At 42.2% G+C, this 14,448-nt stretch overlaps 1 long non-coding RNA gene across 2 annotated transcripts; it reads right to left on the bottom strand.

Moving 5' to 3' along the window:
* Positions 1–10: 10 nt before the first annotated feature.
* Positions 11–651, bottom strand: LOC127913728 (uncharacterized). 2 transcript variants are annotated; one of them, XR_008086586.1, is made up of 3 exons: positions 484–651; positions 162–299; positions 11–70 (listed from the first exon to the last, which is right to left on the bottom strand). It is a non-coding gene; the product is annotated as an uncharacterized LOC127913728 (long non-coding RNA). The 2 variants fall into 2 exon arrangements; XR_008086585.1 differs by having other exon boundaries at positions 20–116; positions 208–299.
* Positions 652–14,448: the final 13,797 nt, after the last annotated feature.

A 14,448-nucleotide genomic window follows, 5' to 3' on the forward strand; every position in this document is an offset into this window, starting at 1 on the left:
TAATGTGATATGTGGTTGTCTCACCTAGCTATCTGAATATACTAACTACTGTGATATGTGGTTGTCTCACCTAGCTATCTGAATATACTAACTACTGTGATATGTGGTTGTCCCACCTAGCTATCTGAATATACTAACTACTGTAATATGTGGTTGTCCACCTAGCTATCTGAATATACTAACTACTGTGATATGTGGTTGTCTCACCTAGCTATCTGAATATACTAACTACTGTGATATGTGGTTGTCTCACCTAGCTATCTGAATATACTAACTACTGTGATATGTGGTTGTCCCACCTAGCTATCTGAATATACTAACTACTGTGATATGTGGTTGTCTCACCTAGCTATCTGAATATACTAACTACTGTGATATGTGGTTGTCTGACCTAGCTATCTGAATATACTAACTACTGTGATATGCGGTTGTCCCACCTAGCTATCTGAATATACTAACTACTGTGATATGTGGTTGTCTCACCTAGCTATCTGAAGATGAATATACTAACTACTGTGATATGTGGTTGTCTCACCTAGCTATCTGAATATACTAACTACTGTGATATGCGGTTGTCCCACCTAGCTATCTGAATATACTAACTACTGTGATATGTGGTTGTCTCACCTAGCTATCTGAATATACTAACTACTGTGATATGTGGTTGTCCCTCCTAGCTATCTGAATATACTAACTACTGTGATATGTGGTTGTCTCACCTAGCTATCTGAATATACTAACTACTGTGATGTGTGGTTGTCTTACCTAGCTATCTGAATATACTAACTACTGTGATATGTGGTTGTCCCTCCTAGCTATCTGAATATACTAACTACTGTGATATGTGATTGTCCCACCTAGCTATCTGAATATACTAACTACTGTGATATGTGGTTGTCTCACCTAGCCATCTGAAGATGAATACACAAACTGTAAGTGGCTGTGGATAAGAGATCTACTCAAGGACTAAAGTGTAAATGTACTAAAGCATTCTGATACATTATAACACCCATTATTCTGTCCCTTCAACAGCTGATCAGGGTACGGACTCAGGAAGTCAGTTACAGGCTTCATTAAAGCCATCATGTCCCTTCAACAGCTGATCAGGGTACGGACTCAGGAAGTCAGTTACAGGCTTCATTAAAGCCATCATGTCCCTTCAACAGCTGATCAGGGTACGGACTCAGGAAGTCAGTTACAGGCTTCATTAAAGCCATCATGTCCCTTCAACAGCTGATCAGGGTACGGACTCAGGAAGTCAGTTACAGGCTTCATTAAAGCCATCATGTCCCTTCAACAGCTGATCAGGGTACGGACTCAGGAAGTCAGTTACAGGCTTCATTAAAGCCATCATGTCCCTTCAACAGCTGATCAGGGTACGGACTCAGGAAGTCAGTTACAGGCTTCATTAAAGCCATCATGTCCCTTCAACAGCTGATCAGGGTACGGACTCAGGAAGTCAGTTACAGGCTTCATTAAAGCCATCATGTCCCTTCAACAGCTGATCAGGGTACGGACTCAGGAAGTCAGTTACAGGCTTCATTAAAGCCATCATGTCCCTTCAACAGCTGATCAGGGTACGGACTCAAGAAGTCAGTTACAGGCTTCATTAAAGCCATCATGTCCCTTCAACAGCTGATCAGGGTACGGACTCAGGAAGTCAGTTACAGGCTTCATTAAAGCCATCATGTCCCTTCAACAGCTGATCAGGGTACGGAAGATTCTGTTATAATCCACAGCAGGAATTGTCATCAGCAGGTGTTGACTCTTAAAAACAGCTTAACGTCCTCTCATAATAATCCTGATTTAATAACAGCTATGTTAAGTCAGTTGACTAAACCATTTCTGAGTCTTTTTTTCTGCTGTGAATACAGTTGACTGCTGTGTATACAGAGCCTTCGGGATTGTATTCAGACAGCGTGACTTTTTTTCCACATTTTGTTAGGTTACAGCCTTATTCTAAAATGTATCACATTTTTTTCCTCATCAATCTACACACAATACCCCATAATGACATCACAATAACCCATAATGACATCACAAAACCCCATAATGGCATCACAAAACCCCATAATGACATCACAATAACCCATAATGACATCACAATAACCCATAATGACATCACAATACCCCATGACATAACAATACCCCATAATGACAAAGCAAAAACTGGATTTTATCCATTTTTACCTTCTTTTTTGTTTAAGCCGAGAAATATCACATTTACATAAGTATTCAGACCCTTTACTCAGTACTTTGTTGAAGCACCTTTGGCAGCGATTACAGACTCTAGTCTTCTTGGGTATGATGCTACAAGCTTGGCACACCTGTATTTGGGGAGTTTCTCCCATTCTTCTCTGCAGATCCTCTCAAACACTGTCAGGTTCTCAAACACGATGTTCGATCGGGTTCAAGTCTGGGCTCTGGTTGGGCCACTCAAGTACATTCAGAGACTTGTCCCGAGTCTCCTGCGTTGTCTTGGCTGTGTGCTTAGGGTCGTTATCCTGTTGGAAGGTGAACCTTCGCCCCAATCTGAGGTCCCAGTTCCTGCTGCTGAAAAACATGCCCATTGCATGATGCTGCCACCACCATGATTCACCTTAGGGATGGTGCCAGACGCACTGATCTGAAATACAGCAGTCAGACCAGACACACAAATCAGAAGTACAAGCCTGCAGGTACATCCCAAATGGCACCCTATTCCTTATATAGTGCACTACTTTTGGGGTTCTGGTCAACAGTATCACACTATATAGGGAATAGGGCTCTGGTCTAAAGTAGTGCACTATATAGGGAATAGGGCTCTGGTCTAAAGTAGTGCACTATATAGGGAATAGGATCCTGGTCTAAAGTAGTGCACTATATAGGGAATAGGGCTCTGGTCTAAAGTAGTGTACTATATAGGGAATAGGGCTCTGGTCTAAAGTAGTGTACTATATTGGGAATAGGGCTCTGGTCTATAGTAGTGCACTACATAGGGAATAGGGCTCTGGTCTATAGTAGTGCACTACATAGGGAATAGGGCTCTGGTCTATAGTAGTGCACTATATAGGGAATAGGGTTCTGGTCTAAAGTAGTGTACTATATATAGAATAGGGCTCTGGTCTAAAGTAGTGCACTACATAGGGAATAGGGCTCTGGTCAAAAGTAGTGCACTAAATAGAGAATAGGGCCCTGGTCTATAGTAGTGTACTATACAGGGAATAGGGCTCTGGTCTAAAGTAGTGCACTAAATAGGGAATAGGGCCCTGGTCTGAAGTAGTGCACTATATAGGGAATAGGGTCCTGGTCTAAAGTAGTGCACTATATAGGGAATAGGGCTCTGGTCTAAAGTAGTGTACTATATAGGGAATAGGGCTCTGGTCTAAAGTAGTGTACTATATAGGGAATAGGGCTCTGGTCTAAAGTAGTGTACTATATAGGGAATAGGGCTCTGGTCTAAAGTAGTGTACTATATAGGGAATAGGGCTCCATTTGGGACACTATCCCTGCCATTGAATTACCGAAGGTGATGTATCATTCTATCTAAAAAAACAAATACTAGATAATTGTATATTATATGAATTGTATATTATAACATTATATACTGACATCAACATCTCTTCAGGGTAACACAGAGTATCACTGTATCGTCTATCGTCCCCTCGTTCAGTGATTACTAACAAAATGTCTGTTTGAACACTGATAAATACACTCAGCGATGATGTTGCTCAATAATTAGGGAGCAGATTCATTGTGTAATTAACTGGAGTGGTCTTTGTTTTGGTTTGTTTGTTTGTTGTAGTTTTGGGTTTCATATTTAGCGGAGGAATTTTCCATATGAATGGTTTGTGTCTTTGTCCCGTCCCCCGTCCCCCTCCCCCTCGTTCTGGGGATTCATCATTCAGAACATGGGGTTGCATCCTAAATGGGGAGTAAGTGCACTGCTTTACACCAGAGCACATGGCTAAAAGTAGTGCCCTATGTTTAGGGAATGGGGTGCTATTTGGGATGCAGGCCCATGGGTACTTTAGTTGTGGGAGGGGTGTTGGAAGGCTAATATGCTTTTTGTTTTATAGATGTATTTCCCCAAATAGGTGATGCAACAGCAACAACAACAACAGCAACAACTAACAACAGCAACAACAACAACAACAGCAGCAACAACAACAACAAAAACAACAACAACAACCACAACAACAACAACAACCACAACAACAACAACAACCACAACAACAACAAAAACAACAAAAACAACCACAACAACAACAAAAACAACAAAAACAACCACAACAACAACAAAAACGTCCCCAAAAAAAGATGTGCGTGTAATAACTACAAATGACCGATTAGGATACTGGCATCTTCCTAGCAACCAGATTTTTCTCACATGGGAAACAGTGAATGTCAATCTCGTCAGAGTGCTACTTCACCCCACTGCGTTCCCCTGTGATGTGTGAGATTCTCACTGACCCATGCTTGGCACTGTATCAAAAAAGATGAGCTGGGATGGCTTCACAGAGACAGAAAAAATCATTCCCTTGTTTTCCATTTTCCTGTATTCCCCTCAGTCTGCCTCTACTGGGATTGGAAATTGCTTTTGTTATGAAGTGTACAATTGATTATTCATTATATTCTGTATGTTGTGTACTTCAAATATCAAGTAAACAAATACATGTTTTGAGGGGCAATCCGTTCTGCTCGACTTGTAGCAGGGAGAGAGAGGAGGGTCTGTATAGTGACTTGTAAGCAGAGAGAGGAGGGTCTGTATAGTGACTTGTAAGCAGAGAGAGGAGGGTCTGTATAGTGACTTGTAGCAGGGAGAGAGAGGAGGGTCTGTATAGTGACTTGTAGCAGGGAGAGAGAGGAGGGTCTGTATAGTGACTTGTAAGCAGAGAGAGGAGGGTCTGTATAGTGACTTGTAAGCAGAGAGAGGAGGGTCTGTATAGTGACTTGTAGCAGGGAGAGAGAGGAGGGTCTGTATAGTGACTTGTAGCAGGGAGAGAGAGGAGGGTCTGTATAGTGACTTGTAAGCAGAGAGGAGGGTCTGTATAGTGACTTGTAGCAGGGAGAGAGAGGAGGGTCTGTATAGTGACTTGTAGCAGGGAGAGAGAGGAGGGTCTGTATAGTGACTTGTAGCAGGGAGAGAGAGGAGGGTCTGTATAGTGACTTGTAGCAGAGAGAGGAGGGTCTGTATAGTGACTTGTAGCAGAGAGAGAGGAGGGTCTGTATAGTGACTTGTAGCAGAGAGAGAGGGGGGTCTGTGTAGTGACTTGTAGCAGAGAGAGGAGGGTCTGTATAGTGACTTGTAGCAGAGAGAGAGGAGGGTCTGTATAGTGACTTGTAGCAGAGAGGAGGGTCTGTATAGTGACTTGTAGCAGAGAGAGGAGGGTCTGTATAGTGACTTGTAACACAGAAAGAGGAGGGTCTGTATAGTGACTTGTAGCAGAGAGAGAGGAGGGTCTGTATAGTGACTTGTAGCAGAGAGAGGGGGGGGTCTGTGTAGTGACGTGTAGCAGAGAGAGAGGAGGGTCTGTATAGTGACTTGTAGCAGAGAGAGAGGAGGGTCTGTGTAGTGACTTGTAGCAGAGAGAGAGGAGGGTCTGTATAGTGACTTGTAGCAGAGAGAGAGGAGGGTCTGTGTAGTGACTTGTAGCAGAGAGAGAGGAGGGTCTGTAAAGTGACTTGTAGCAGAGAGAGAGGAGGGTCTGTATAGTGACTTGTAGCAGAGAGAGAGGAGGGTCTGTATAGTGACTTGTAGCAGAGAGAGAGGAGGGTCTGTAAAGTGACTTGTAGCAGAGAGAGAGGAGGGTCTGTATAGTGACTTGTAGCAGAGAGAGAGGGAGGTCTGTATAGTAGAAAATGACAGTGTTTCTGAAAGGCATCATCTGACTGATCTTCAGCCTCTCAGCGGTCGAAGTGGGAGGATGTTTCTTTCTGAATTACAGGCGCTCTTCCTGATTCATTCAATAAAGTTTTTTTGGGGGGGAGAGCCAGCTTTGATAAATCTTTATTAAAGTAAAGATAATGTAAATTAGGCCTCCACTTGAAGGAGAGAGAGACAGACCCCTGTCGTCGCTCGTCAGCAGCTCTCGGTCTCTCATCTTGGACAGCACATCCTGTGTTCAATTTCCAATGTCCAAGAAGAAGAGAGCTTGAATCAGTGGTTAGAGTGTAGAGGTGGCAGGGTAGCCTAGTGGTTAGAGTGTAGAGGTGGCAGGGTAGCCTAGTGGTTAGAGTGTAGAGGTGGCAGGGTAGCCTAGTGGTTAGAGTGTAGAGGTGGCAGGGTAGCCTAGTGGTTAGAGTGTAGAGGCGGCAGGGTAGCCTAGTGGTTAGAGTGTAGAGGCGGCAGGGTAGCCTAGTGGTTAGAGTGTAGAGGCGGCAGGGTAGCCTAGTGGTTAGAGTGTAGAGGCGGCAGGGTAGCCTAGTGGTTAGAGTGTAGGGCGGCAGGGTAGCCTAGTGGTTAGAGTGTAGAGGGGGCAGGGTAGCCTAGTGGTTAGAGTGTAGAGGCGGCAGGGTAGCCTAGTGGTTAGAGTGTAGAGGGGGCAGGGTAGCCTAGTGGTTAGAGTGTAGAGGCGGCAGGTAGACTAGTGGTTAGAGTGTAGAGGCGGCAGGGTAGCCTAGTGGTTAGAGTGTAGAGGCGGCAGGGTAGCCTAGTGGTTAGAGTGTAGAGGGGGCAGGGTAGCCTAGTGGTGCCAAGGTAGCTTGGTGCTTTCCTGAGTAAGGGGCAGTAGCTTGGTGCTTTCCTGGGTAAGGGGCAGTAGCTTGGTGCTTTCCTGGGTAAGGGGCAGTAGCTTGGTGCTTTCCTGGGTAAGGGAGCAGTATCTTGGTGCTTTCCCAGGTAAGGGAGCAGTAGCTTGGTGCTTTCCCAGGTAAGGGAGCAGTAGCTTGGTGCTTTCCTGGGTAAGGGGCAGTAGCTTGGTGCTTTCCTGGGTAAGGGGCAGTAGCTTGGTGCTTTCCTGGGTAAGGGGCAGTAGCTTGGTGCTTTCCCGGGTAAGGGGCAGTAGCTTGGTGCTTTCCAGGGTAAGGGGCAGTAGCTTGGTGCTTTCCCGGGTAAGGGGGCAGTAGCTTGGTGCTTTCCCGGGTAAGGGGCAGTAGCTTGGTGCTTTCCTGGGTAAGGGGCAGTAGCTTGGTGCTTTCCTGGATAAGGGGCAGTAGCTTGGTGCTTTCCTGGGTAAGGGGCAGTAGCTTGGTGCTTTCCTGGGCAAGGGGCAGTAGCTTGGTGCTTTCCCGGGTAAGGGGCAGTAGCTTGGTGCTTTCCTGGGTAAGGGGCAGTAGCTTGGTGCTTTCCTGGATAAGGGGCAGTAGCTTGGTGCTTTCCTGGGTAAGGGGCAGTAGCTTGGTGCTTTCCTGGATAAGGGGCAGTAGCTTGGTGCTTTCCTGGGTAAGGGGCAGTAGCTTGGTGCTTTCCTGGATAAGGGGGCAGTAACTCTTCAGCTGCATCAGATTCACAACTTTCAGTGTCCATGCTAGCTGGGCTAATAACAAGTGTAGAATTACTGATGCTAGCATTGGATGTGCTCTGCGACAGGTGCAGGTGTAGTACTGCTGGTAGTAGCAGTACTACCAGTAGAGCTGGTATGTGTCTCTATGGACGAGGGCCTTGCTTTTTTTAACCATTTGTCCATTTTCACACAAACGGAATGAGCAGCAGCTACGTTTGGCTACAGACCGTTAGTGGAATTCCCGCGAGAGAGTAACGGTTAATGTGATTGGATGAGTAACGGTTAATGTGATTGGATGTTAATTATTTGACTAGACTACCTGTATTTGACATTCTGTTGTTATTTCGCTGAACACTAGATGGTTGAATATTATTTTTGGCAGTGAAACGAGGCTACTCAGGGGGGCACACAGGGAGTGTGGCGAGTTCAGGTAGGAGACCTGCGCCAACTTCCCGTGCTTACTGGAGAGCGAGAGGGACCGGGCAGGCACCGTGTTATGCGGTGGAGCGCACGGTGTCCCCGGTGCGGTACATTCCAGCTACTCGTATCGGCCAGCTCTACGCATCTGGTCTCCAGTGCGCCTGCACGGTCCGGTCTATCCGGAGCCACCTCCACGTACCAGCCTTCCGGTGGCAGCCCCCCGTACCAGGCTGTCTTTCCGTCTTCTCCCTACAGGTGCTCCCCCCTGTCCTGTGCTGCCAGAGCCTTCCTCCTGCCCAGCTCTGTTAGAGTCTCCCTTCTGTCCTGAGACGCCAGAGTCTCCCGTCTGTCCTGAGCTGCCAGAGTCTCCCATCTGTCCTGAGCCGCCAGAGTCTCCCATCTGTCCTGAGCCGCCGTCTGTCCTGAGCCGCCAGAGCCGCCAGTCTGTCCTGAGCCGTCAGTCAGCCAGGAGCCGCCAGAGCCGCCAGTCAGCCAGGAGCCGCCAGAGCCGCCAGTCAGCCAGGAGCCGCCAGATCCGCCAGTCAGGCAGGAGCAGCCAGAGCCGCCAGTCAGCCAGGAGCCTCCAGAGCCGTCAGCCAGCCAGTAGCCGCCAGAGCCGCCAGCCAGCCAGGAGCCGCCAGAGCCATCAGCCAGCCAGGAGCCGCCAGAGCCGTCAGTCAGCCAGGCGATGCCAGAATCGCCCTTCACTCCGGAGCTGCCGAAGTCTCCCGTCCATTCGGGACCCATTTCTAGGGTCCCCAGTCCGAGGTCGGAGGCGAGGGTCACCGCTCGTAAGAGACCACGGAGGCGGACAATGAGGCGGAGAAAAACTGTGGTGAAGTGGGGTCCACGTTCCACGCAAGACCCGCCACCGCGGTTCTCAATCAGAGGCAGCTGTCTATCGTTGTCCCTGATTGAGAACCATATTTCGGTAGCCTGTTTTCCTTTGTGTTTTGTGGGTGGTTATTTTCAGTCTTTGTGTGTCTGCACCAGATAGAACTGTTTCGGTTGTCACTTTGTTGTTTTGTATTTTGAAGTGTTCAGTTTCTTATTAAAAAGATGAACACTTACCACGCTGTGCTTTGGTCCTCTCCTTCTTCCACCTCAGAATGCCGTTACACATAGAATACCGTATAATAGAATAGGACACAGATTTATTAGAATACAGTAGAATAGAATAGAATGTAGGTAGAATACCATAGAATACAGATACAATAGACTACAGATACAATGTAATAGAATACAGAATATAATAGAATACCGTAGAATAGAATAGAACACATATAGAATACAATAGAATACAGATAGAGTAGAATAGAATACAGATCAAATAGAATACAGTAGAATAGAATAGAATACAGATAGAGTAGAATATCGTAAAGATAGAATAGAATACAAATATAATAGAATACAGTGGAATAGAATAGAATATAGATAGAATAGAGAATGGCGGAATATAATATAATAGAATACAGATAAAATATAAGAGAATACAGATTGAATACAATAGAATACAGATAGAATAGAATGCACTAGAATATAATATAATATAATACAGATAGAATAGAATAGAATAGAATACAGACAGAATAGAATAGTATACAGATATAATATAATACAGTAAAATAGAATAGAATAAAGAAGAATATAATATAATACAGATATAATATAATATAATATAATACATATATAATAGAATAGAATACAGATATAATAGAATAGAATACAGAAGAATATAATAGAATACAGTAGAATAGAATACATATAGAATGTAATACAGTATAATTGATTACAGTATAATTGAATACAGTATAATAGAATACAGATAGAATATAATAGAATACAGTATAATAGAATACATATAGAATAGAATACAGTATAATTGAATACAGTATAATTGAATACAGTATAATTTAATACAGAATATAATAGAATAGAGTAGAATAGAAAGTAATTCAGTAGAATAGAAAGTAATTCAGTAGAATAGAATACAGTATAATATAATACAGTAGAATATAATAGAATACAGTAGAATAGAATACAGATAGAATAGAAATCAGATAGAATAGAATACAGTAGAATAGAATACAGTAGAATATAATACAGATAAAATAGAAATCAGATATAATAGAATACAGTAGAATATAATGCAGTAGAATATAATACAGATAGAATAAAAATCAGATAGAATAGAATACAGTAGAATATAATATAATACAGATAGAATAGAAATCAAATAGAATAGAATACAGTAGAATAGAATACAGTAGAATATAATACAGATAGCATAGAAATCAGATATAATAGAATACAGTAGAATATAATACAGATAGAATATAATACAGTAGAATATAATACAGATAGAATAGAAATCAGATAGAATATAATACAGTATAATAGAATACATATAGAATATAATACAGTACAATAGAATACAGATAGAATAGAATATAATACAGATAGAATAGAATAGAATAGAATAGAATAGAATAGAATAGAATATGGGCTACTATCCAAAGTGACTTTTAATAGCACATTCTATTGTACATTGCTTTGGATAACAGCCACTGCTAAAACGGTATATATTATATATTGTTCAGTCATCCAGAAACATGTTACCACCTTCTGTTGATCTAATATATACACTATAGTATATGCTGTGCTTCCAGAAAGTATTCATACCCCTTGACTTATTCCACATTTTGTTGTGTTACAGTCTGAATTCAGAATGGATTCAAAATTTTAAAAAATCTCAGCCATCTACACACATAATGACATAATGACAAAGAGAAAACATGTTTTTCAAAATGTTAGCTAATTGATTGAAATGAAATACAGAAAGATCTCATTTACATAAGTATTCACACCCCTTAGTGAATACTTTAGTAGAAGCACCTTTGGCAGCGATTACAGCTGTGAGTCTTTCAAGTCTCTAAGAGCTTTCCACACATGGATTGTTCAAAATGTTCCCATTATTATTTTCAAAATTCTTCCAGTTCTGTGAAATTGGTTGTTGATCGTTGCTAGACAACCCTGTTCAAGTCTTGCCATAGATTATTCAAGCAGATTTAAGTCTAAACTGTAACTTGGACACTCAGGAACATTAATTTGTCTTCAGTGTAGATTTGACCTTGTGTCGTAGGTTATTGTCCTGATAAAGGTGAATTAATCGCCCAGTGTCTTGTGGAAAGCAAACTGAACCATGTTTTCCTCTAGGATTTATCCTGTTTTAGCTCCATTCTGTTTCTTTTTTATCTTGAAAAACTCCCCAGTCCTTAATGACTACAAGCATACCCATAACATGATGCAGCCACCACTATGCTTGCAAATGTAGAGAGTGGTACTCAGTAATGTATTGGATTGGATTTGACCCAAACATAACACTTTTTTATTCAGGACAGAAAGTTAATTGCTTTGCCACATGTTTTGCAGTATTATTATGGTGCCTTGATGCAAACAGGAAGCATGTTTAGAAATGTTTAGTATTCTGTACAGGCTTCCTTCTTCTCACTCTGTCATTTAGGTTAGTATTGTGGAATAACTACAATGTTGTTGATCCATCCTCACCTTTCTCCTATATCACAGTCATTAAACTCTGTAACTGTTTTAAAGTCACCATTGGCCTCATGGTGAAATCGCTGAGTGGTTTCCTTCCTCTGCGGCAACTGAGTTAGGAAGGACGGCTGTATTTCTGTAGTGACTGGGTGTGTTAATTCACCATCCGAAGTGTAATTAACAACTTCACCCTGCTCAAAGGGATAGTCATGGTCTGCTTGTTTTATTTTTTACCCATCTACCAATAGGTGCCCTTCTTTGTGAGGCAGTGGAAAACTTCCTTGGTCTTTGTGGTTGAATCTGTGTTTGAAATTCACTGCTCGACTGAGGGACCTCACAGCTAAATTGTATGTTTAGGTTACAGAGCTGAACGAGTCATTCAAAAATAATGTTAAGCACTATTATTGCACACAGAGTGAGTTCATGCAACATATTATGTGACTTGTTAAGTACATTTTTACCCCTGGACTTAGGCTTTTGTTAACAAAGGGTTTGAATACTTATTGGCTCAAGACAATTTAGTTTATAATTTTTTATTAATTATTATTTATTTTTTTAAAATACATCATTCCACACTAACATTGTGGATGTATTGTGTCTAGGCCAGTGACAACAAATCATGCAGGCTGTAGTGTGTAAAAAGTCACTTTTGTGACTTTTACAACCCAAGATTGTGTCTTTCTGTCAGATTTTCCCTTTCTCAAGGTTATACGGCATCTCTCCATCTCTCCAGTGGCCCGAGGACATCATGGGGGCCATCATGTAAAGTAGGGCCTTTTCCTCATAACTTATCATTCGGTTAAATGTCTGAAAATGAGCAGCCAGACGAACATGTGACATCATCTGACATGATGAGTAAGGGACAGGACGATGACACACATGTCCTCCTCGACTGTTTATTCAGGAATGATGACCATGAATTATCAACATGGAAATGATTCCAGGCTACCAATGATTCCATATATTTGGAAATACTGTGTTCTAGAAACACGCACACACAGGCACCAATGCTATTATAGTAAACATAAACACAGGCACACGCACACAGGCACCAATGCTATTATAGTAAACATAAACTGACACGCACACAGGCACCAATGCTATTATAGTAAACATAAACTGACACGCACACAGGCACCAATGCTATTATAGTAAACATAAACTGACACGCACACAGGCACCAATGCTATTATAGTAAACATAAACTGACACGCACACAGGCACCAATGCTATTATAGTAAACATAAACTGACACGCACACAGGCACCAATGCTATTATAGTAAACATAACTGACACGCACACAGGCACCAATGCTATTAGTAAACATAAACTGACACACAGGCACCAATGCTATTATAGTAAACATAAACTGGCACGCACACAGGCACCAATGCTATTATAGTAAACATAAACTGACACGCACACAGGCACCAATGCTATTATAGTAAACATAAACTGACACGCACACAGGCACCGTAAACATAAACTGACATGCTATTATAGTAAACATAAACTGACACGCACACAGGCACCAATGCTATTATTGTAAACATAAACTGACACGCACACAGGCACCAATGCTATTATAGTAAACATAAACTGACACGCACACAGGCACCAATGCTATTATAGTAAACATAAACTGACACGCACACAGGCACCAATGCTATTATAGTAAACATAAACTGACACGCACACAGGCACCAATGCTATTATAGTAAACATAAACTGACACGCACACAGGCACCAATGCTATTATAGTGAACATAAACTTGACACACACAGGCACCACTGCTATTATAGTAAATATAAACTGACACGCACACAGGCACCAATGCTATTATAGTAAACATAAACAGACACGCACACAGGCACCAATGCTATTATAGTAAACATAAACTGACACGCACACAGGCACCAATGCTATTATAGTAAACATAAACTGACACGCACACAGGCACCAATGCTATTATAGTAAACATAAACTGACACGCACACAGGCACCAATGCTATTATAGTAAACATAAACTGACACGCACACAGATACCAATGCTATTATAGTAAACATAAACTGACACGCACACAGGCACCAATGCTATTATAGTAAACATAAACTGACACACAGGCACCAATGCTATTATAGTAAACATAAACTGACACGCACACAGGCACCAATGCTATTATAGTAAACATAAACTGACACGCACACAGGCACCAATGCTATTATAGTAAACATAAACTGACACGCACACAGATACCAATGCTATTATAGTAAACATAAACTGACACGCACACAGGCACCAATGCTATTATAGTAAACATAAACTGACACGCACACAGGCACCAATGCTATTATAGTAAACATAAACTGACACGCACACAGGCACCAATGCTATTATAGTAAACATAAACTGACACGCACACAGGCACCAATGCTATTATAGTAAACATAAACTGACACGCACACAGGCACCAATGCTATTATAGTAAACATAAACTGACACGCACACAGGCACCAATGCTATTATAGTAAACATAAACTGACACGCACACAGCTATTATAGTAAATATACCAATGCTATTATAGTAAACATAAACTGACACGCACACAGGCACCAATGCTATTATAGTAAACATAAACTGACACGCACACAGGCACCAATGCTATTATAGTAAACATAAACTGACACGCACACAGGCACCAATGCTATTATAGTAAACATAAACTGACACGCACGCACACAGGCACAGGCACCAATGCTATTATAGTAAACATAAACTGACACGCACACAGGCACCAATGCTATTATAGTAAACATAAACTGACACGCACACAGGCACCAATGCTATTATAGTAAACATAAACTGACACGGCACCAATGCTGTTATAGTAAACAGGCAGGCACAATGCTATTATAGTAAACATAAACTGACACGCACACAGGCACCAATGCTATTATAGTAAACATAAACTGACACGCACACAGGCACCAATGCTATTATAGTAAACATCAAACTGACACTTACACAGGCACCAATGCTATTATA

Source organism: Oncorhynchus keta, chromosome 30 (assembly GCF_023373465.1).
Source record: "Oncorhynchus keta strain PuntledgeMale-10-30-2019 chromosome 30, Oket_V2, whole genome shotgun sequence".
NCBI lineage: Eukaryota > Metazoa > Chordata > Actinopteri > Salmoniformes > Salmonidae > Oncorhynchus > Oncorhynchus keta.